Source organism: Pleurodeles waltl, chromosome 4_1 (assembly GCF_031143425.1).
Source record: "Pleurodeles waltl isolate 20211129_DDA chromosome 4_1, aPleWal1.hap1.20221129, whole genome shotgun sequence".
NCBI classification, from domain to species: domain Eukaryota; kingdom Metazoa; phylum Chordata; class Amphibia; order Caudata; family Salamandridae; genus Pleurodeles; species Pleurodeles waltl.
Genome location: NC_090442.1, coordinates 295,561,439 through 295,582,571, shown reverse-complemented (window position 1 = coordinate 295,582,571; position 21,133 = coordinate 295,561,439). Strand labels below are relative to the sequence as shown.

General features: G+C 42.9%; 1 protein-coding gene across 10 annotated transcripts in view; it reads right to left on the bottom strand.

The window, feature by feature from the left end:
* Positions 1 to 17,557, bottom strand: part of MTERF2 (mitochondrial transcription termination factor 2) — a 94,372-nt gene extending 76,815 nt beyond the window's left edge. The window contains exon 1 of one of the 10 annotated variants that reach the window (XM_069228375.1): positions 17,438 to 17,557. The gene's annotated coding sequence lies outside the window, so the exon portion shown is untranslated. The remainder of the gene's footprint in view (positions 1 to 17,437) is intronic. The other 9 variants (XM_069228364.1, XM_069228365.1, XM_069228368.1 and 6 more) reach the window with 9 other exon arrangements.
* Positions 17,558 to 21,133: the final 3,576 nt, after the last annotated feature.

Genomic DNA, 21,133 nt, shown 5'->3' with positions numbered 1-21,133 from the left:
CCTACATGGACTATGATCATCAAAAGCTCCCTTCAGACTGGCGTGTTCCCGGACTGCCTAAAACTAGGCCAAATCACGCCGATTTTAAAGAAACCAGGAGCCGACCCGAACAACCTCCACAACCTTCCCTTCCAGGCCAAAGTTCTTGAAAAATGTGCTCTCCAACAACTAACCCAACATATCGATACCAACAACCTCCTCAATCCTCTTCAATCAGGCTTCCGGAAAGGCTGCAGCACAGAACCAGTCAACCTTAACATAGTGGATGACCTCCACAACTCTCTTGACTCTGACCGACGCTGCCTACTGATTTTCCTTGATCTAACAGCGGCCTTTGACACTGTCGACCACAAACTTCTTCTCGACTCCCTCCAAAAGAGACTAGGCATTGAAGGTACTGTCCTCCGCTGGTTTTCCTCCTTCTTAAAAAACCGAACGCAACAAGTAAAACTTCTCAACTCGACCTCATCCACCTCCCCAATTACCAGAGGGGTCCCCCAAGGATCTGTCCTCTCTCCAACTCTCTTCAACATCTACATGGACCCTCTTACCACTATCCTCACTCGAGCCAATATCCCCTTCCATCTCTGTGCAGATGACACAGAACTCTATATTGAACTATCCTCCTTAGAAGATATCCACCGTTTGAACAATACCCTTAAAGAAGCCCTATGTTGGCTCTCTCATAACCATCTCAAACTCAATCACGACAAGACAGAAATACTCCTCCTCTCGAAATCTAACCATCTTCCTCAACTGCAAGAATGGCTAAAATCTATTGACACACTCAAATGTACTCTCTCCCCGTCTACCACGGTCAAATCCCTGTGAATTTCTCTGGACTCCAACCTGACTATGCAGGACCACATCAAGACAAACGCTAATAATGCTTTCCTCAGCCTTAAACTTCTTCACAAAATCAAATCCTTCATTCCCCAGGATGACCTCAAACAGGCCACTCAAGCACTGGCACTCTCAAGACTAGACTATGGGATCTCCATCCTCACTGGCACGGCCAAATCCCGACTCGCCCCTATGAGGTCCACTCTTCATGCAGCTGGCAGACTAGTGATGGGAATTAAAATATTTGACCACATCTCCGCAGCCTTGAGGAGTCTCAAATGGCTCCCGATTGAGGCCCGTTGCCTGTTCCGCACTGCTTGCCTAACACAGAAAGCCCTTCACACTGGGAAACCTGAATACCTCGCAAATAAGCTAGTGAAAGCTGGTCAAACCAGATCTCGGAAAAGCACAAACTCACTCCTCCTCCTCCTCCCGAAATCTAACAAGCAAAACACTCGGTCATGCTCCTTCTCAAACAACGCTCAGAGAATATGGAACTCCTTACCCATTCACATCAGATTGAACCCTTCCCATCTGACCTTCAAGAAGCTACTGAAAGAATACCTCCTAAACCAACCCTCACATCAATAAGGGTCTCTCACTCCCCACCCCACCATCCTCGGATCGCTACCCTTCTATTCATGAGAACCCCTCTGTATTATCATTCTGTAATGGGACTCTTGACTTTGCATATGTGTTCCTTATGTTTATTTTCTATTCTGTTGTAAAGCACTCTGATACCCCCTCGGTCTTGCCAGCGCTATAGAATACTCTCAAATAAATAAATAAATAAATAAAATAGAAAAAGTGCGAACCAGGGTAAGCCACCAAAACAAATATTACCCAATTCTCCACCTGAAATGCCCAGCTGGAAATACTAGTGAAAGCCAAACAGTCTAGTAGCTAACACCTCAAACCCCAAGCCCAGCCAGTTGCCAAAGAAAGAGCTATGTGAAATCACCAAAACAAATCTCAACTAACTCTCCACCTTGAAAGCCCGGCTGAAAATACTTGTGGAAACTAAGTGGCAATGTCTTCACCAAAGGGAGTAGCCAGAAAATTAAAATACCCCTCACTTTGAACCAAATTACTTATGGCACCAAGCAAGCAAAGCAAGCCATTGTGCCTTGCACAGAAGAGCTCTCTTGCCTCATCCATCAAAGCATCTATCCATTCATCCTTCCATCCACCCACAGATATTCACCATTTCACTTTTACATTCTGCATCAAATTATTCTTTAATCCATCATTGAGTCTTTCACCACCGTGTCCATTCATCCGTCCATCCATCTCAAAGCCTATGCATCCATTACCAAGCCAATCATTCAAACTAATCCATCGCCCCATCTACCCTTTCACGCAGTCATCCATGCTTTTGCTGATCTATCTATCCACCCTTTCACTGAATCCATCCATCATCCCCCCTTTCACTCATTCATCATCCCTCTAGCTTATTGTAGGAAGTTGGCTATATATAAACTATCTCAAAGTGAGAGATAGGGTGCACAGAGTCCAAGGGTTCTCCTTAGAGGTTGACAGTGGCAAAATTAGATAATACTAATGCTCTATTTTGTGGTAGTGTGGTCAAGCAGTAAGCTTATCAGAGGGTAGTGTTAAGCATTTGTTGTACAAACACAGGCAATACATGAGAACACACACTCAAAGACTTAACTCCAGGCCAAAAGGTTTTTATATTGAAAAATATTATTTTCTTAATTTATTTTAGAACCACAAGATTAAGAATTGAAGCAAGTACATAAATTGTAAGGTACTTGGCATAGGTAAATATGGAACTTTGAAGTAAAACCGTAATGTACACAGTTTTGTCAAAAACGGCAATAAGCTATTTTAAAAAAGTGGACACTGCAAAAATCAACAGTTCCTGGGGGAGGTAAGTACAAGTTAGTTTAGCAGGTAAGTAAAGTACTTACAAGTTCAGTCTCCCGGGCATAGGCAGCCCACCGTTGGGGGTTCAAGTCAACCCCAAACACCCAGCACCAGCAGCACAGGGCCGGTCAGGTGCAGAGGTCAAAGAGGGGCCCCAAATAACATAGGCATCTATGGAGACTAGAGGTGCTCTGGCTCCAGTCTGCTAGCAGGTAAATACCTACAGGTAAGTTCCCGTGCTGGGAACTTTTCAATGCATCATCTGCAAAGCGGCTGATAAACGACGCGCCGCCTGCATCGCGGCTGGAAGATAGATATATCGCGGCTGGAGAAATGACATTAGCTAGCGGCTGCTGCTAATGACGCAAAACCCTACACAGTGCAGTTTTCCTGACACCGTGCAACAGGATTTCCAGGCAACATTGCTGGGTGTGAAAAACCGTAGCAAAGCCTGCCTGGTTCTGAGGTGCCCATCTGGAAATCGATGCATCGGTCTCTTGGGAGATAGAAAAACGACATCACCAACCCGACCGGAGAAGGAAACAGCGCACGGCCTCACTTGCGAGTAAGGAATCAACGCATTGCTGACTTTTCCGACGCACACTCACCCGTGCGGCTTTATTTTTAACGCAAACCAGGTACTTTGTGTAAAAACAGCGTTCTCACTGTTTTCTAAGGATTAAGACTCTTAATCTTTTTTAAATTAATATTTTGACTTGTGTATGTTGATTTTTGTCGTTTTGGTGTTTAATTTAGATAAATATTACCTATATTTCTAAACTAGTGTGGTGTCCATTTTGTAGTGCTTTCACTTTATTACTGTGTGTGTTGGTACAAATACTTTACACATTGCTTCTGGGGTAAGCCTTTCTGCTCGTGCCAAGCTACCTACGGGGTGGGCGGGGGTTAAACAGGTGACTAGAGTGAGGGTCCCTGCTTGGGCAGAGTGCAAACTGACTGCCAACCAGAGACCCCATTTCTAACACTCATCAATCTATTCACCTTTTTACTCACACATCCATCCACCACTCTTCATTCCACTCATTCACCCACCCTTTCACGTTATTTATGAGCCTTTCTCTGCTGAATTACACACAGAAGAGGCCCGTCAAGAGCTCCACTCTCCCTGTAGCTTCTAAAGTGGAGGGGGGAGTTCTCAATATCCCTGTCCAAACCTACCCATCCATCTCTAAACCTATTCATCCTTTCTCTCATTCGTCTCTCAATTCATCCTTTCAACCGTCCATTGATTGTTTCGCTCATCCATCCACCCTTTCACTGCAGCCATCCATCCATCCCCCCTTTCACTCATCTATCCACCCTTTCACTCATCCATCCTTTCACTCCTCCATCTACCCTTTCACCCACCCTTCCCTCCAACTTGCATGAATTCATCCACCCTTTCACTCAAACATCCACCCATTCATCCGCCCTTTCCCTCAGCCATCTACCCACCCTTTCAATCAGCCATCCATCCACTAATTCATCCACCCTTTCTCCCATCGACCAAGTATGCATCTATCCTTTCACTTCTCCATCTTTACATTCATCCATCTTTTCACTCATCCACTGAAAACATCATCACCTCTTCTCCTGAACTCCGAGACACCTTGGTGGACTTCTTCCACAACCAGTTCTCCACCATCTACAAAACCTTGAACCCTAACCCACTGCCGCCGACACACTAAGCCTCCTTGCTCCCACGGATGCAAACCCCAATGCTATCTCCGACCATCTGTTCACTGCTGGGACCAGCTCAACACACAAAACACCCAAAGCCATCATGAACTCTGTCCACTCAGGCGCACCCACAAACCCCTGCCACAACCACATTTTCAACCTCGGGAGCAACATTATCAGCAGCATAGTCACCGCCATCTTCAGCTCATCCATAACCATGACCACCTTCCCCCAAGTATGGAAAGACACAGAAGGCGCCGACCCAAGCAATCTCAAGAATTACCATCCCATCGGTCTGCTACCCTTTACTGCCAAAGTCCTTGAAAAGGCCATCAACCATCAACTCACAGAACACCTAGATAAATCAACAATCTTCTCTACGCCTCCCAATCCAGATTCCGCACCAACCATACCACCAAAACTGTCCTGATCGCTGACACTGATGACATCAGAAACGTCCTCGACCTAGGAGAAACAGCAGCCCTGATCCTCCTTGACTTCTCAGCAACATTAAACACCATATCCCATCAAGAGGCTTCATCACAAGAGGCTTATCATGAGGCTTCATCACATCCGAATACAAGGAGACGCCCTCAAATGGATTGCATCCCTCCTACAGGAAGGACGCAGAGAATCCGCCTACCACCTTTCACTTTGGAACCCAAGAACATCATCTGCGGGGTCCCTCAAGGCTCATGCCTCAACCGTCACCAAAACGTCCACCAAACCCCCCCCCCAGACACCTGCACTCCACTTCCCTCTCCCTCGCACATACCACCTGCATCCGCCAATGCAACAGCAGAGGACGCTCCTTCTCGTACCTCGTGGCCAAATCCTGGAATGATCTCCCCCTTCACTTCCAGAGCTCATCCTCTCTTCTGGAATTCAGGAGAGGACTCAAGGCATGGCTATTCAACTGAACCCCACATCAGTTATGTTCTCAGTACCTGGATACCCTCATGGGTGATTAGCCACGCTCTATAAATCCTGTCTGATAGATTGATTCATCCAACCATCTCTCCATACACCCTTTCACTCACCCATCCATCCACGCACACATCCATCCAGCTTTCCTTTCACTCATTTACCCACCCAGTAACATTAATGATGACCCTTTGTCTGCCAAGCTTCAGAGAGAAAAGGCCCATCAAGAACTCCATCCCCACTGTAGCTGCTAAAGCGGGGGTTCACGATGTCCCTGTCCTCACCACTCAAACCCCAGCCCATCAAGAAGCTTAAGGGAGAATCAGGAAAAAATACCAAAACAAATATCAGCCAACTCTCTACCTTAGAAACCCATCTGTATGGGTGTGGAATTCCTATTACCCGACGACCAGGACCTATTGTTCGGGTCAAGGACAACAAGTTTTCATATTTATTTTAAAAAGCGCAATGAGAAAAAAAAAACGTTTTGCCAAGCTGCTATGAAATCTTAGGTGCCATTTCTTTGAACCATCACTTATTAAAATGTATTAATGCATGCTAGTATTTAAAAGAAAAAAATTGATAAATCAGTGTAACCACTTTCAACATGATTACGGGAAACATAAAAATAAACAAGCATTGTCAAAGTCAGTAGGTTAAACACTGGTCTTCATCTTTTTGTTTTTGTCAATGCGTGTCATGTTTTAACATGGGTTTTGTAAAACTTTATTGTTGCGGGAGTTGCCGGGCCCTCACTACTATTACAAACATTGGCAAAAGCAAAAATATTTTTTGGTCTCAAAAAGCACATATTGCCATATTAGTTCCTGGCATTGAACTAAACTACTTTTGGTTCCTTGTGAAAGAGCCCAATGCTGTCACTCATGTAAAGCCAGCCAATAGACAGAGCAAGAGAGACAGAATTGTAATTAAAAAAAAAAAAAAAATGTTTTGGTTAACTCCAGACCTAACTAGAGGCCAAATTCGTAAAGGAAGTCACAAAAGTGCACCCATGGTATATGTCCTTGCATTAGTGCAGATTTACGAATCATGAGTTACAAAGTATTTCTAGACAAGGAAAGGAACTGGTACTCTTAGAAAATATTTATAAACTACATTTTAGCTCAATCAAATATTTATGTTAATTTTCCCTCCAATGACCTTTTCCCCAAATGTCCAACTTTCTCAGTGTGGAAAATAATTGAAGAAGAGCTGGTAAACATTCCTAAAACAAGCAAGTTTGTAGGTTTGCACAGACTCAAAAGGGCACACCAAGCCTGGAACTATTGCTGACTGCTATCGACAGCCTAGGTATGTTCATCTGTGGAAAGGGGGCAAAATAAGGAATTTGCTAGTATTCAAACCCTACTATAGGATGAGCCCTGGTATAATCAGAGAGGCTATTATCAAAGCCCCTATATAATGAGACTGCTGCCATGATTTGTCGCCACACTACATGGCACCAAAGGCACAAGTGGATTTCGTTACAGGACAAGTAGATTTATGGAGCAACATGTCCAAAGGACAAGTAGATATTGTATTAAACGCCACACCCCTGCATCTGAAATCACCGGTGGAAGCTTAGTCACCAGGTACTGACTGTTCAAGCCCCAAGCCTCGCAAGGAGCCTAAAAGGGAACCAAGATAAACCACCAAAACCAAAACTGGCCAAACTTCCATCTTTCATACCTGCATGAAGTACCAGTGATGGGCAAGGTGACAAAGTTCTAACAGCTCAAACCCCAATCCCCACAGAACTGCAAAACACCTGATGGGCCGAAAATGAATCCACATATTTCATGTGGCCATGGACACTCACAGAAGTTATAGTGGCTACCGTTCAACACTCCATCATCCAAAACAGAAACATTTAGATGAGCCAAAAAGTCACCTGTATCTAGGCTCTCAAGAACAAACCTAGCCAGGGCCATAAAAGAAAACAAAGGATTAACCCACAAATTATAAAATTCACAGTGAACACTCAGGAATGAAAAGTTTATGAGTTAGTTCTCCCTGTATCCATGCCCAGAAAAAACAGAAGGAAAGTAAATCAACCAGGTTCTATTATCCTCACCGCAAAGCCCAGTGACTGGGAAAAGAGGAATATCTATTAACCACAATCAATCCACAACCAAATCTCAACAGAGAGTACTCATAGAAACCAGAAAGCATCCTGATTAAATCTTCACAACCTGTGCCCAGCAGGGAATATAACAGGTGTTTAAAGAACGGATTAAACACCCCAAGCTCTAAATACAGCATAGACATAAAGGAGTTATGATTAATAAAGAAAAAAAATGATTCCATAATCCGAAAGAATGCTCACAGTCATTACAGCAGTATTGTCCTAAAACCCATCTTCAAAACACAGCAACAAGTGTAATCAGTTCAAGACTATCGAGAACCTTTGAAAAAAGTTAAAGTGACTATAAGCAGCCGTTAAGGAACAAAATCATTCTAAAATTAACTACTAATCAATGCATGCACCGTATTGAACATGAGAAGCTAATGACCGAACTGTAATTTTCCGATAAAAAAAATGCTAAGGACAAGCTATCAAAATGGATCAAAATCTAATTCACCAGAATGGGTAAGGTGCACCACAGCAAACCTGATAGCCAAAAGTAATACTCAGATTTTAGAACCAATATCTAACCCAGATCCAAAATAGAATAACTGCATAAAGAATAATATCCATTTATGCTGGTAGCTGAACTGTAAAAAGTTAACTCTTCAAGACCACTACAAGAGGAATTTGAAAACATCTGAAATGTGTCTCTGAGTAATGATTTGACAAAGGGAAGCTTAACAATGTGTCATTACCCAGGGGTGTGGAATTCTTATAGCTCAACTTTCAGGACATTTTGTTTTAGATTAAGGGCAACAAGTGTTCATGTTTATTTTGTCCTTAGGACAAGTAGGCCAAACCCTCTGCAGCACAAACCTTTAAGCTGCCAGTTTAGAGAACCACATTATGGATCAGGGAAGGATATTGTTTGTAGTTAAAGTTATACTTGTGTCCATATTTTAATGCTGTCGGAATTTGTATTTATGGTTCATTTAATGCAAAGCCTTTAATATTAGGGTGAGCGCTCTAAGGAAATGTAAGTTTGGACTTCACTGCTGGCAGTAGTCCCAGTTTATAAATGTGTATAATGGGACCACTGCACACTTTGCAAAGTTTAACAACATGCTAAGTTTAATGCTCCCAGTGTACTCTCTGATTAGACGCAAATATCTGGAGAAGCTTGAAAGCAAGATTGGCGAGCCTTTACTTTGAAATTAAAGGTTCACAAAAAATGCAACTAGGAAAAAAAAAATTCCTAAACTACTGTGAAGCATCAGCTACTAAAATGTGTTGATGCATGCTAGTATTCCCCAAAAATATTCAAAATGGAAAATCAGTGCAACCCGTTTCAACAACATTATGGGAAACATGAAAATAAACAATCATTGGCAAAGTCAATAGGTCTGACATTGTTGGTCTGCCTTTTGGTTTTGTCAATGAGTGTCTTGCTATTACATGTTTTTTGTAAAATTGTATCGCTGCGGGAGCTGGCAGGCCCTCAAGCATTATAACAAACTTTGGCAAAAAGCAATAATATTTTTTGGTCTAAAAAAATGACACCTTTCCACAGTAGTTCCTGGCACCAAGTAAAACTACTTTGTGTGCCGATATGCTCCTTGTGAAAGAGCAAAATGCTTCCACTCACAGTGAAGCCGTCTACAGATAGAGATTTAAAAAAAAAAAAAAAAAAAAAAAAAAAAAAAAGAGGTCTTCCTTTACTTAAGACCTAATTAGGGGCCCAATTCTTAAGCACACCCTTGATATATGCCCTTGCATTAGTGAAGATTTACAGCTTTCATGAATTCACAATTTACAGAAGTAGGCCAGGATATCGGACTCCTAGGAAAATATTTGCTTTTTAGCAGGAGCAAATATGCATGTGCAGATTTTCCTCATGCGAAAATCTGTTGAGCATTTAAAAGTTCACTTTCCCTCCAACCATTTTTCCCCAACCATGAAAGAACTTTTATTTCTACCCTTGCTGGAGTAAATTTCCAGCCTTTTGCAGTTTAGGAAAAGATTAGAAAAGAGCTGGTGAAAATCCTTAAAGCATGCAAGTTAGTAGGTTTGCACAGACTCCAAAGCACATTCCTACACTGGAACTATTGCTTAATGCTACCTCCAGCCCCAGTATGTAGATCTCTGGAAAGGTAGCAAAATGCAAGAATTGCTAGTATTCAAGCCCTACTATAGTATTAGTCCTGGCATAATCAGAGAGGCTATTATCAGAGCTCTTACATAATGAGATTGCTGCCATAATTTATCGATACATTACGTGGCACCAAAGGGACAAGTGGATTGTGTCCCTGGGCAAGTAGATTTGTAAAGCATCGAGTCCCATGAACAAGTAGATAGTTTATTAAATTTCACACCCCTAATAGTGATAATTAAAATCCCTCAACAGCAGTAACAGTTCAGAAGGACATCAAAGAGACAAGTTATGCTCAGAGGGACCACTTAAGCCTCAGTCTAAAAAGTTAACAATTTTGTAACTCTCCACAGCAAAAAAAAAAACACTATCTCCACAGATGCCTAGATTATATAAATGTTAAACTTCATTAGATCCTAGGGGAAGGCGTCAAACGCAATTCCTAATTGCAGATTCTCATTTAACTTATTTCAACAGGCACTGGGACTGTTTACAAATGAACCGATTCCCAATCTCACACACACATCAGCATGGTCACAAAAGGACTCAAACCCTCTACTTTTTTTTTTTAAGCAAGAGTCATACACTTTCACCATTAGGCCACAGTAACTCTATAAAATGCTTGCATATATTTTCGAAGTATAAGTAAAAAGAAAATAAAGGGAATTGCCCTGAATCACCTACCAACTTTATGTCGCCCCGTGAGAAATGCAAGGAAGAATTGACAGCAGGGTAGCAACTTCTCCTGGAAGCGCAGAACAGGAAGGCCCCACTGCCTCTCCCCTTCCTTCTGGGACCAGGGCAAAGCATAGAATCCAAGGTCTCTATTCAGCAGTGCAGAGACTGCTGCTCCAGACCCAGGGCTAGTGTGGCAAGAGATGGGAGAGCAAGGACGCTATGACAATTCGGCTGGGCCTTTATGGACTGTCAGAAAGGGAATGGTCCGAGGCTAGTTTTTTCAGTTTCTGCTAAGCCAGAGTGTGTCTGTGAAGAGGCGGACACACTTCAATTGGTAAGTCCTGCAACAAGGAAGGTTTGTAGAGGTAACAGAACTATGAAACTGTACATGTAAATTTAGTCTTACTTTCATGCTCACTCTTATGGTTTATTAAGTTTTTTTTAAGTGCTACATGTTTCTTTCAATTACCTTAAGGGGACAAGAGGTCTGCATGATTCAGAAACATTAAAACCCTTTTAATGCTGCTTATCTGGGCTAACAGGATACAAAGAATACATCAGGACATACTAACATTCATATACGACAGATTCAGATTTGAAGTGCCTGACTTAGAGCAATATTATTTTGCTACCCAGGCCCATTACACAAGGTACTAATATCATCTGGATAAATATGTTCCACATCTCATGCCAGAAAGGGAATAGGCAGATGAACCGCACTCAAGTCTCACCCATTGTAAGGCTTTGCAAGGCCTCCCAAGGACTAGGGTGGAGGTGGTTATGGTCACATCTACCAGTTTAGTCATTAAGGGAGTCACAGATGGTGTGTAGAGACGTCAATCCCTTCAGTCCTTCTGTCTGATACATAGATACCTCTAGTCCATAGACTGCACATAGACAGACCAACCATTGATCTTTCTTTGGATGTCCTGGCAAGTCCACACTTTAGCAATACACATAAACACAAATCACAGCGCATTGAGACTCCTTGTTGTATGTTATCACCAACAATAAGCAAAATTGTTTGTGCTGTTAATATCAGAGTTTGTCATTCAGTTAAGCCTTAATTTCCATTCAGAATCTTCTCTAAGCTTTACAAGTGACAAACATGTACATCGTCAACTTCGTTCAACTTGCATATAGAATAAATCTGACACTTCTAGCCAAACAAATTCAAATGGTATATAGCATTACATATGTATTATCTTTAACTGTTGAAGATTTAAGTTATCAGAAAGACCTCCTGTCCTAAACAAAGCAGTGTATCAATCTATCAACTGACACCTCAATGTTTAGCTTACTGGATCATTTCAGTGCCAATTGCTCTAACGATCATTCACCAGTAAAGATAATAATTGATAGAGAACTTTAATATTAATAACTTCTTTATCCTTTGGTAAATGTCTCAATAAATTAATCTTATTTAAATTACTTTCTTTTAGGCTGATATTATAAACAGAAAGACCTGAAATCTAGGTATTTAAACAAGCCTTTTTGGCATATCTCATATTTTTTCTTAATTCACTAAATGCTGTACTATTACCAATCCTGAAACAATTTCCCCACTATTGTATGCACTTTCTGCCCCCAATTCTTGCATATTTGAATCTCTGAAAATATCTGGAAAAAAAGATGCCCCCTCAGAGGTGTTTAAAGACAAAATCTAGGCCTACCAAAGCTCTTACACCAAGCCTGCAATACAGCCTGCTGGGACAGGAATGCCCCCTGCAAGATAAATGGACATGTACCCCTTACTGCATGTGAAACTTGTATCCTGACTTTTTGCTGGCCCAGCTGACATGCTAATTTAGCATATAATTTGAAGCCTAGGTCTGTCCATGGTAATTACAGTGTCTAGAACCTGTTCTATGACACGGAAGGATGCATCAACCGTGCCCTCTATGATAACTTGGGAAAACTGTCCATGCCCTTATTCATATACAAGAAATTGTGTCAGCAGCATACTGTTTTTGTAATTGACAGTAGTGAACAGGCTACTTTACTGGTTCGAGGGAGTTAGAGGACTACTGGTCTCACTTGTGTAAAGTTTCGCTTGATGTAACAACTAGACCCATATGCTGATAACCTGGGTGCATACTGCATGCAGGTGTATGGATGTTGGTATGGCCCACAGTATGGTGGGGGCATGGTTGCTGGGACCAAACGGGATCCATTCTAGATGACACCTGGTATGACATGGCATCGGGTGGAGTATGGGCTACAACATCCACAGAAAGTAGACGTTTTATGCCTTCATTCTGGGAGAAGCCCCAGACCCTGAAGTGAGGGAGTATGGAGACAGGGTTACCTTTAGAAATTCTATCAGGCTTGGGACTGCTTATTGAACACTGCCATTTGGTGGATAGTAAGGGAATGGGAGTTATGTTATATTGATTTGTATTGTGCACTAATCACCCCAGAGGGCATCCAGATACTTGGGCAGGTGTGTAGGTTTGTGGTCCCCAAAGTGCTTATAGAAAGAGCCAGGTTTTCCACTTCTTGGGGGACTCAAGAAGTGAGGAGGAGGCTCTGATGCATAGAGGGAGGTTGTTCCATGCCTTAAATGCGATGTAGGAGAATGAACAACCTTCAGCTTTGCTTTTGCAGATGCAGGAAAAGTGTGTGAGTGAGGCAGAGGATGGGCGTCTGGTGGGTTGGCAAAAGTGTATGTGCCTGTTCAGGTATTCTGGTCCTGTGTTGTGTAGGGTTTTCTATGAGCCCGTTAGAAGTTTGAATTGGCTGTGCTTGCAAATTTGGGAGCCAGTGATGCTTCCTGATGTGCAGTGTGATGTGGGTGCAACATTGGAGGTAGCGTACGAGTCTTGCAGCAGTGTTCGAGGTGGTCTGGATTCTGTGAAGAAGTTGTTTGGCGCTCAGTCTTTTTTTAAGCGCAGCACTGTCACCCCTAACAGCATATGGGCACTGAGGTTGCTATGCCTGCGTCAAAAAGCCAGACCTGGAGTTGCTTTCTGAAGTCTGCCAGGGAGGGTGCCATTTGGAGGTGGAGGTCATTCCAGGGTTTGGTGATGATGTAGGACAATGTGCGGCCCCCGCCACGGGTTCAATGAATGTGGGGACGTGTGCGAGGGTGAGTGAAGTGGTGCGCAGGTGTCTCGAGGGGAGATGGAAGTTCAGCCGGTGGTTGATGTAGGAAGGTCCTTGTTTGTGGAGGACTTTAATAGGCATGTGAGGGCGTCATGAACTGGCATCTTTTCGAGACAGGGAGCCGGTGGAGTTTCCTGAGGTGAGAAGTGATGTGGGTACGCTTGGGGACATCCAGGATGAGTATGGCTGCTGTGTTCTGTATTGTCTGAAGTCTTCTGAGGAGCTGGGTGGAGATACCGATGTAGAGTGCATTGCCGTAGTTGAGGTGGCTGGTGATGAGGGCTTGTACGACGATCTTTCTGGGATCCATATGACGATCTTGCAGAGAATGCAGAGGGTGTGGATCAGGAGGAGGCGACAGCGTTGACTTGTTTCATGGTCAGTTGTCCAGGATTATACCAAGTTTGCGAGCCTGGTCAGTTGGTGTGGGAGTGGGTCCAAGTCCTTCCAGCAAGCAGCTGTGGCCCTAAGCTGAGGTGTTCTTTCCGAAGATCAGTACCTTGGTTTTGTCAGAGTACAAACTGAGGCAGCTGTCTCATCCAGTTGGCTACATTGGCCATGGCATTGCGGAAGTTGGTTTTGGAATTGGAGGGGTCTTTGGTGAGCAAAAGGACGAGCTGAGTGTAGTCGGCATAGGAGATGTTGTTGAGTCAATGGAATCGGACGATGTCCATGAGAGGGGCCATGTATATGCTGAACAAAGTGGGGCTGAGAAATTATCCTTGGGGCACGCCGCATATGATGTTCTTGAGAGCGGAGGTAGACGGATGCTCTGGGTGCGTCCTAAGAGGAATGAGATGATCCACTTGAGGACGTGTTGTTGGATAACGATGTTGTGGAGTGTGTCGATGAGGATGTGGTGGGCGATGGTTTCGAATGCTGCAGACAGGACAAGGAGAATCAAAACTACTGTTTCCTCTTGGTCAAGAGGGCGTCTCATGTCATCTGTTGTAGCGATGAGCATGGTCTTGGTGCTATAGTTGGCCCAGAAACCTGATTGTGATGCGCTGAGTAGGTGGTTCCGTCCTAGGTGGTCGGTGAGCTGTTGGTTGATGGACTTCTCAAGTACTTTGGCTCAGTATGTGAGCAAGAAGATCAGCTGGTAGTTCTTGTGGTCGCTGGGGTCATCTCAGGACTTCTTCAGGAGGGGTCTGATGTTTGGCGTGGAGAGTATTGCCATAGTCCAGCATGCTAGCTAAGAGTGCTTACATGATGGTCAGTCAGGTCTTCAGAGGTAACTGAGTGAGTGGGCAGTTTCTTTTAAGACTATGTTAAGATTCTAGGCAGGGCCTACCCTTCTGTCTTTCCCACGAGCCCTACTTGAGAGAGACCAATGACAGCAAGATACAGACTTAACACTTTTTATTGTGTTCATGTTTTGGGACTCTCCAGCCTGGAGCCAGTATCATCAGTACCTACACAAAACATTACATTGCACAAAATCAGTGTCTGTACTGAAGCCAGAAAATGAAATCTGAAAAGGAGAAACTTCAACTGGTTGCTGGATTTTAAACAGTTGATCAACATCCCCTGTCTGGAAAACCAATATAAAGGTGGGGCTAAGCTACTCCACTTTGTTCCAGTTCCAAGCTCTTGTTGACCAATCAAGGGCGTGCTACTGAGAGAACTCAAAGAGGTGCTGTGATCCAGGACTGGTGTAAGTCTGATAGTCAGTATCCTAAAAGTCTGTGCCCATGATGGTACACTAAAGGTTTATCTAACACCTAGATACATGCTATCTGGGAAGGGAAAGCAACTAGATCATAAAAGCAGGGCAGCATTCATGATGCAGCACCTACTGAAAGACGCCGCCCATGTGACTTTGAGGCATGCACGACAATGGCAGCGCTGCGCACATTCTCACAGATAAACAAGAGGACATGTTGAGAGACTGTTTCTTGTTCTACAGGCATAGAGCTGCACACTGAAAGTAGTAACGATTGCCAGCATGAACGCTTCTGCAAGATATATATTGAATGCAATTGCCCGCATAAGCCGGATAGTGAACCCACAACTGTGGCAACACTTATTCCTACGTTTTCTTTACTACGAGGTGACTGTAATTTTGTGGGAATTGCAGCCCTTTTGCTAAGAGAACTTGTTGGACTTGACCCTATCTGCAAGGTCAACTGAAACTTTTTCCCTTCACTTCCTTCCTTCGCTGAACCCATTTTTGTTGGTTTGTAGGATTCTGTGCATTTTACCACGGCTAAACAGTGCTAAAGTGCTCTCTCCCTAAAACCTGGTAAAACTAGCTTACATCTGATTGGCACATTTAATTTACTTGCAAGTCCCTAGTATATAGTACTACAGGCCAGGGCCTGTAAATGAAATGCTACTAGTTGGCCTGCAACACTCATTGTGCCACCCACTACAGTAGCCCTTTAAAACATGTCTCAGGCCCGCCATTGCAGCCTGTAGTGCAGTTTTAAACTGTCAATTAGACAAGGCAAAATGCATCTATTGCCAGGCATAAAGCTTCCTATTTAATACATTTAAGTTACACCTAAAGTATGCTTTAAACAGCCAATAGGACAGAGTCCATTGTATTTCAAAAGTTAGATGTGTTTTTAAGTTTTACATGTCCTGGTAGTGAAGACCTCCTAAATTTGTTTTTCACTACTGTAAGGCCTATACCTACTTAAAACTTTCAAATTGCATATTTCTGGTCCTTCTTATTGGATTTATGCTGTTTTGGTCTGTTTATTTATTAAAAGTTATAATATTTTTCTAAATATGTTTGGGATTTTTCTCGTGTTATGCTTTCACGTTATTACTGTTTGCATACTGCATAAATATTTCATACAGTGCCTCTAAGTTAAGTAAGCCTTACTGCTTTCATGTCAAGCCATCGGCAGGTTAAGCACAGGATAATTTAGTGACTATTGTGGTTCATTCTGACAAGAACTATGGCTGTTGCTTGAGAAGCCCAATTTCTTACAATGCTGCAGTGGGGCAGGAACTGTAACAGCCCCAGATCACTCTGGTTGGATTGGGAGCCATAGGAAATGATTAATGCCCTCTAGGAAACTCCGTAATCCTGTATATGAAGCCCCTTACCCCTTATCCTATGTGTAGTATTTCATATTGCTATGCTATCCAAGTACTTCTCTTTCTACTAAGACAGCACAGGTTTAGCGAGTACATTATTCAGTCTGGTGCTTTCGAAGTTCTGAGTCTCTATATCTCTCTCTCCCCTCCAATAAGCCTGGCAGCTGCCCAGAGAGTCAAATGCAGAAAGACTATGCCTAGTACAGACCTCATGTGCCAGGGACAGACAAATCCATCCAGCATGGTTGTAGCCCAGAAGCCACTGCCTGCCCTGCGCCCCCTGAACTGGTTCTGACATAGCACAAGCACGTATCATTATCATAATCTTCACCCGCTAGCACTAGTTAGAATCAAAAACTCTTAAAAGGCATGTTTTCTTCTGCAGGTATAAACAGATGGTGTGTTTCTGTCACATTCTTCTGCGAAGTACTCAAACATTTCCCCACGGATGACTTGGTGAAATCTAAAGTATGGGGGTGTCAAACAAACCTTTTTTGCATAAAGGTAGTTTCATAACCGTGATAGCTCTCCCGTAACCCCAGCTAAAAGGAATTAGGAGCCAATAATTTGACGGATCGAAAATAATCAAAGAAATGCAGGTAACTTGTTAATGTTGTATTGACCTAAACGCTAATGAGTAAACATTGCCATTTACACAACAGAACTACACACAGTCCAAGCAAAGCCTCATAATTAATCCTAACTATTTGATTAAACTCACAAGCAATCTTAATCCCTAAATATACGACATATTTGAGAATGCACTCTTCTGAAATGTAAGTCTGATCAGTCACAATAGAACGTTTTCCGCTATACCGTCAAATACATAACGCCACTTTAAAATGGCCGCCCGCTTCAGCCACCAGCACACTGCAAATGCGCGCTGTTCTTCTGCTTCCGTGACATTTTATTTATAGCTGTGTAATTTTTCAAACATCCCCTGCACTTAAGCTTTTCTACTACAGCTTCGATTCCAAGCCTGGGAGAATTCACTGTATACAAACAGCCAGAATAAAAACAAGTCTGCTAGAAGCAATGATCGGAAGACTGACCAAACAAACCTACAGCCGCTGGGACAAGCTGAACTCGTTTTCCCTTCTAAAACATCTCACGCGCAGAAGAAGTACGCTGCACAGGGCTCCTTCTGGTTCCGCTTTGGGGGCTGCGGGTTAACGATTTCCGTTTGTGTGTGTTCTGCGGCTGCGTAGTTTTAGTCAAAGAGCGCGAACACAGCTGAAATATTTATTCCCCAGTGCGCTCTTTTGCGTTTTGCTGTTGCCACAGGTGGATATGTTTGTGTTAAACTGTCATAAAGTGAAAGTAGTATGGAACCGTTACCGTTCGGAGCTAAAGCGAAATTTAAGATACGCGATACGCGCATTACTGCCGTTCTGTCTCTTACGGTTCGCTGAAACCTAACAATGCGGAAACGATGGAAATCAGTAATTGTACCTTGTTTGTTTGCGGATATTAAATGTAAGTATAAAGTATCGATAAAAACTTGGATTATATGGAAACGTCCAGTACTCGTGTGATCTAAGCACCTAAATGGATATTTTTGCATACATCTTAAGCATTCGCTTAACAGTTTGAACCGTGTGATATAGGGAGACCACCTGGCATTGAAGCAAATTCTGGACAGAACTGTAAAAAGTTCAGGACAAAGGGTCAAAATTAAGGACCATGTTTTACCAGATTATCAGTGCATTTATTTACTCTTTTTTAACATAGCTCTATTTACTCACTGGTCTTTTTGTGATTGCCGCCTGGTATGCTACATTCATGTGTCACATTATGTCCTTGTTCAGTAGTAAATTAATGCCCTTCAGCACTGTGTCCAGGCCATCAAATCAACCCAATCTTTCTTAAAGAGAAAGTAACAACATTCTGATTATATGTTTTTGAACATTTAAAAACCCCTGGCAAACAGTTTGGGAAACATGAAGGTAATTAACCTTATGCAAGTTTAAACAAATTGAACAAAAACATCTGGCTCACCCCAACTGCCCATGGACTTTCAATCTAAAAAGAAAAGTATGAGGCAGGGCAGATGTTGTGGGCGACAGTCTCAAACCTAATGTCAGGATGTAAAGTACCCACAACTTGTTTGTAGTTTCAAACCACTAGAGTGTATGTATGGGACTCTACATTTTTCTCAGAACTGGGAGCCCGGACTACCAATGAAAGATAATAAAAGAGGAGGATGAAATCAAGATCAAATGGGAGGTTGTTGCTTAGAGCCGGATAAATAAGGAAGAGAAGAACAAGCTGGGACAATTCCTAAAATCAGACAAGATGGGTCCACCAAGACTATCGGAAGGTATTGGTTACCTGGGGAGTTGTCTCTGCAGATAGGAGAGAAACCGAAGAGGCAATGTCAAGTGGTTGAACAAGCAGCACCCACCCTTCTTGGCAAACTCTTCTGGTGCAATGGTCCACTGTTCGTGCTTGTGAAGATTGAGCAGGGGCCAGACCCCTTGCAAGGTTGTGCAAGGCAATTGCCGGCTTTGCCCATGCCTTAAAATGGTTTTGAAATTGAGTAAAAGCCAAACTAGTGATCTAGGTTATCCCTAAGAGTCAAGTACACATCGAATCTTCAAAATATTTGGGATGTACATTGCACAAACAAAATGTAAATATTTTAAAATGTAATTAGTTTTTCTTTAACATATGGCACTGTTTTCTCCTTTATATTACAATTAGACCTCAGATTGAACAGGGAACCAGTTACCTTTCGATACCTAGTGATTAATATCTACCATTCTCCCTCTAATTTGCAGGATGGAAATATCAGCAGAGTGTCACAGCCCCTCCAAGCCCAGTTTGCATTTTGGCCTTCTCTTCTGCTTTCTATAGTGGGCCACGTGGCACTAGTGAAGACGGTGTGCTTCCCCGATAGTATTATTTTGCAAACCTGCCCCTGCTCGCCCTTCATTCTTCTTCAGACAATGCACACATCTGATTTGGTTGCTGGGGCGCCATCGGGTAGCTCTTTCCACTCTAAAGCTACAAGTGACTGCGGGTGGAAAAGGCTTCTGGACTTAAAACGCTATTACTCAGCTGCACAGGTCTAATGGGTTGCTCGCTAGCTTTCTGCCCACCCGCCTACATGAGATGCGGTTTATCCGTAAAGACATTTAAGGAGGGCTTCCTGCACTGCTCATTGTTTCCTACTGACCATTCTACGGATCACCATCTGGGGTTATCATGCACAGCTTTCTCTTGCCTTGCTAGAACCTGTAAACTTACTGACACAAAGAAACCCTGTGCTCCTGCACAAACTTTTCTAAGCCTTCGCACTTGCACATGACGGCTGTGCTCAAAGCAACTACCCTTGTGGCAGACTACCATCTTCACTCTGGTCAACTCCTTACTTACAACCACCTTAAACAATCATTAAATGCCCTATTTCATGTCTTCCACCTAGTACTAACCATACATGAGGTGTGCCAGAAGCTCTACCCCATAGGGACTGGTGGCAAACTGATAGAATGTGTGAACAAACCTTTCCTGCAACAATGAGATCACTCCATGTCTTCTCGTTATACTACCTGGGTGATTTATGTGGCCAAACCTCCGCAAGATACAGACTGGACTAAAATATTGGACTTTCCCCACAAAGTATCCCACAGCTGTCACTTTAAGTACATTGATAGAGCTTCCTTGGGAATGCATTCCACCCTTGCTTGACATTGTCTTTGTGGTTTGTAACTCACATTTCGTTGCTTTCAATTTGCTGGCTTTATTTGTTTACGCTATGCAGCTTGAGTTTGTCCCTTCCCTTGCCCATATCGTATTTACAGTATCCTTCCGAGTGCTCCCTTTCTGTAAACAGCCCTGTAAATCTTGTTCTCATCTCGTCATATTTTCTGTGCATTCAAAGAACAAGGTCAAATGTCAGGCTCTGTCTTTGGTGGGAACTTAGTGTTTACTTTTCTTGAGAGGATTTATGTGACAATCTTGCTTGATACTGGGGTTAGGAAAGAGTTTTTTCTATCACATGACAACATTTAAAAACAACTTCAGAATATATCAGCATTAGTAGAACAAATAAAGCACATTTTGTTAATTCTGAACTGTGCTGGAAACAAATACCTTTATATGATTACAACAAATTGTTGCATTAGGTAATGCAATTTCCACACAACATTTCTATGCCACTCTGAAACACTGCTTCGTACATGAATGCACTCTATGCTAGGAACACTCAACTTTATGCCCCTGCATTTAATATCAATACACTGTACGTCACTCTAATCTACTCTGCACCACTGCACTCTGTGCCACAGCACGCTACACCACTTTGCTCTATGCCATCAGACTCAATGTCACTCTATGCAACTCCACTCCACCCTGCACCTCTTCACTCTACACCACTGCTCTCTGCTTTGAAACAATCTACTTTATGTCACTGTATTCTATACCACTACACTCTACTCTACACCTCTCCACTCTACTCTACACCTCTCCACTCTATGTCACTGCACTCTACTCTGAAATAATCTATTCTACACCACTGCACTCTACTTCACTCTGCCCCACTGCAATCTAAACCACTCTGCTCTACTTCAGTGAACTCTACGCCAATGCACTCTAAGCAACTGCACTATATGCCATTGCACTCTGACACTACTCTGCAACACTGCAGTGGCTGCCACTATACTCCACACCACTCTACTCTGTACTACTGCATTCTGCACCAATACACTCTATTACATTGCACTTTATTCCAGTCTACTCTGCATAAC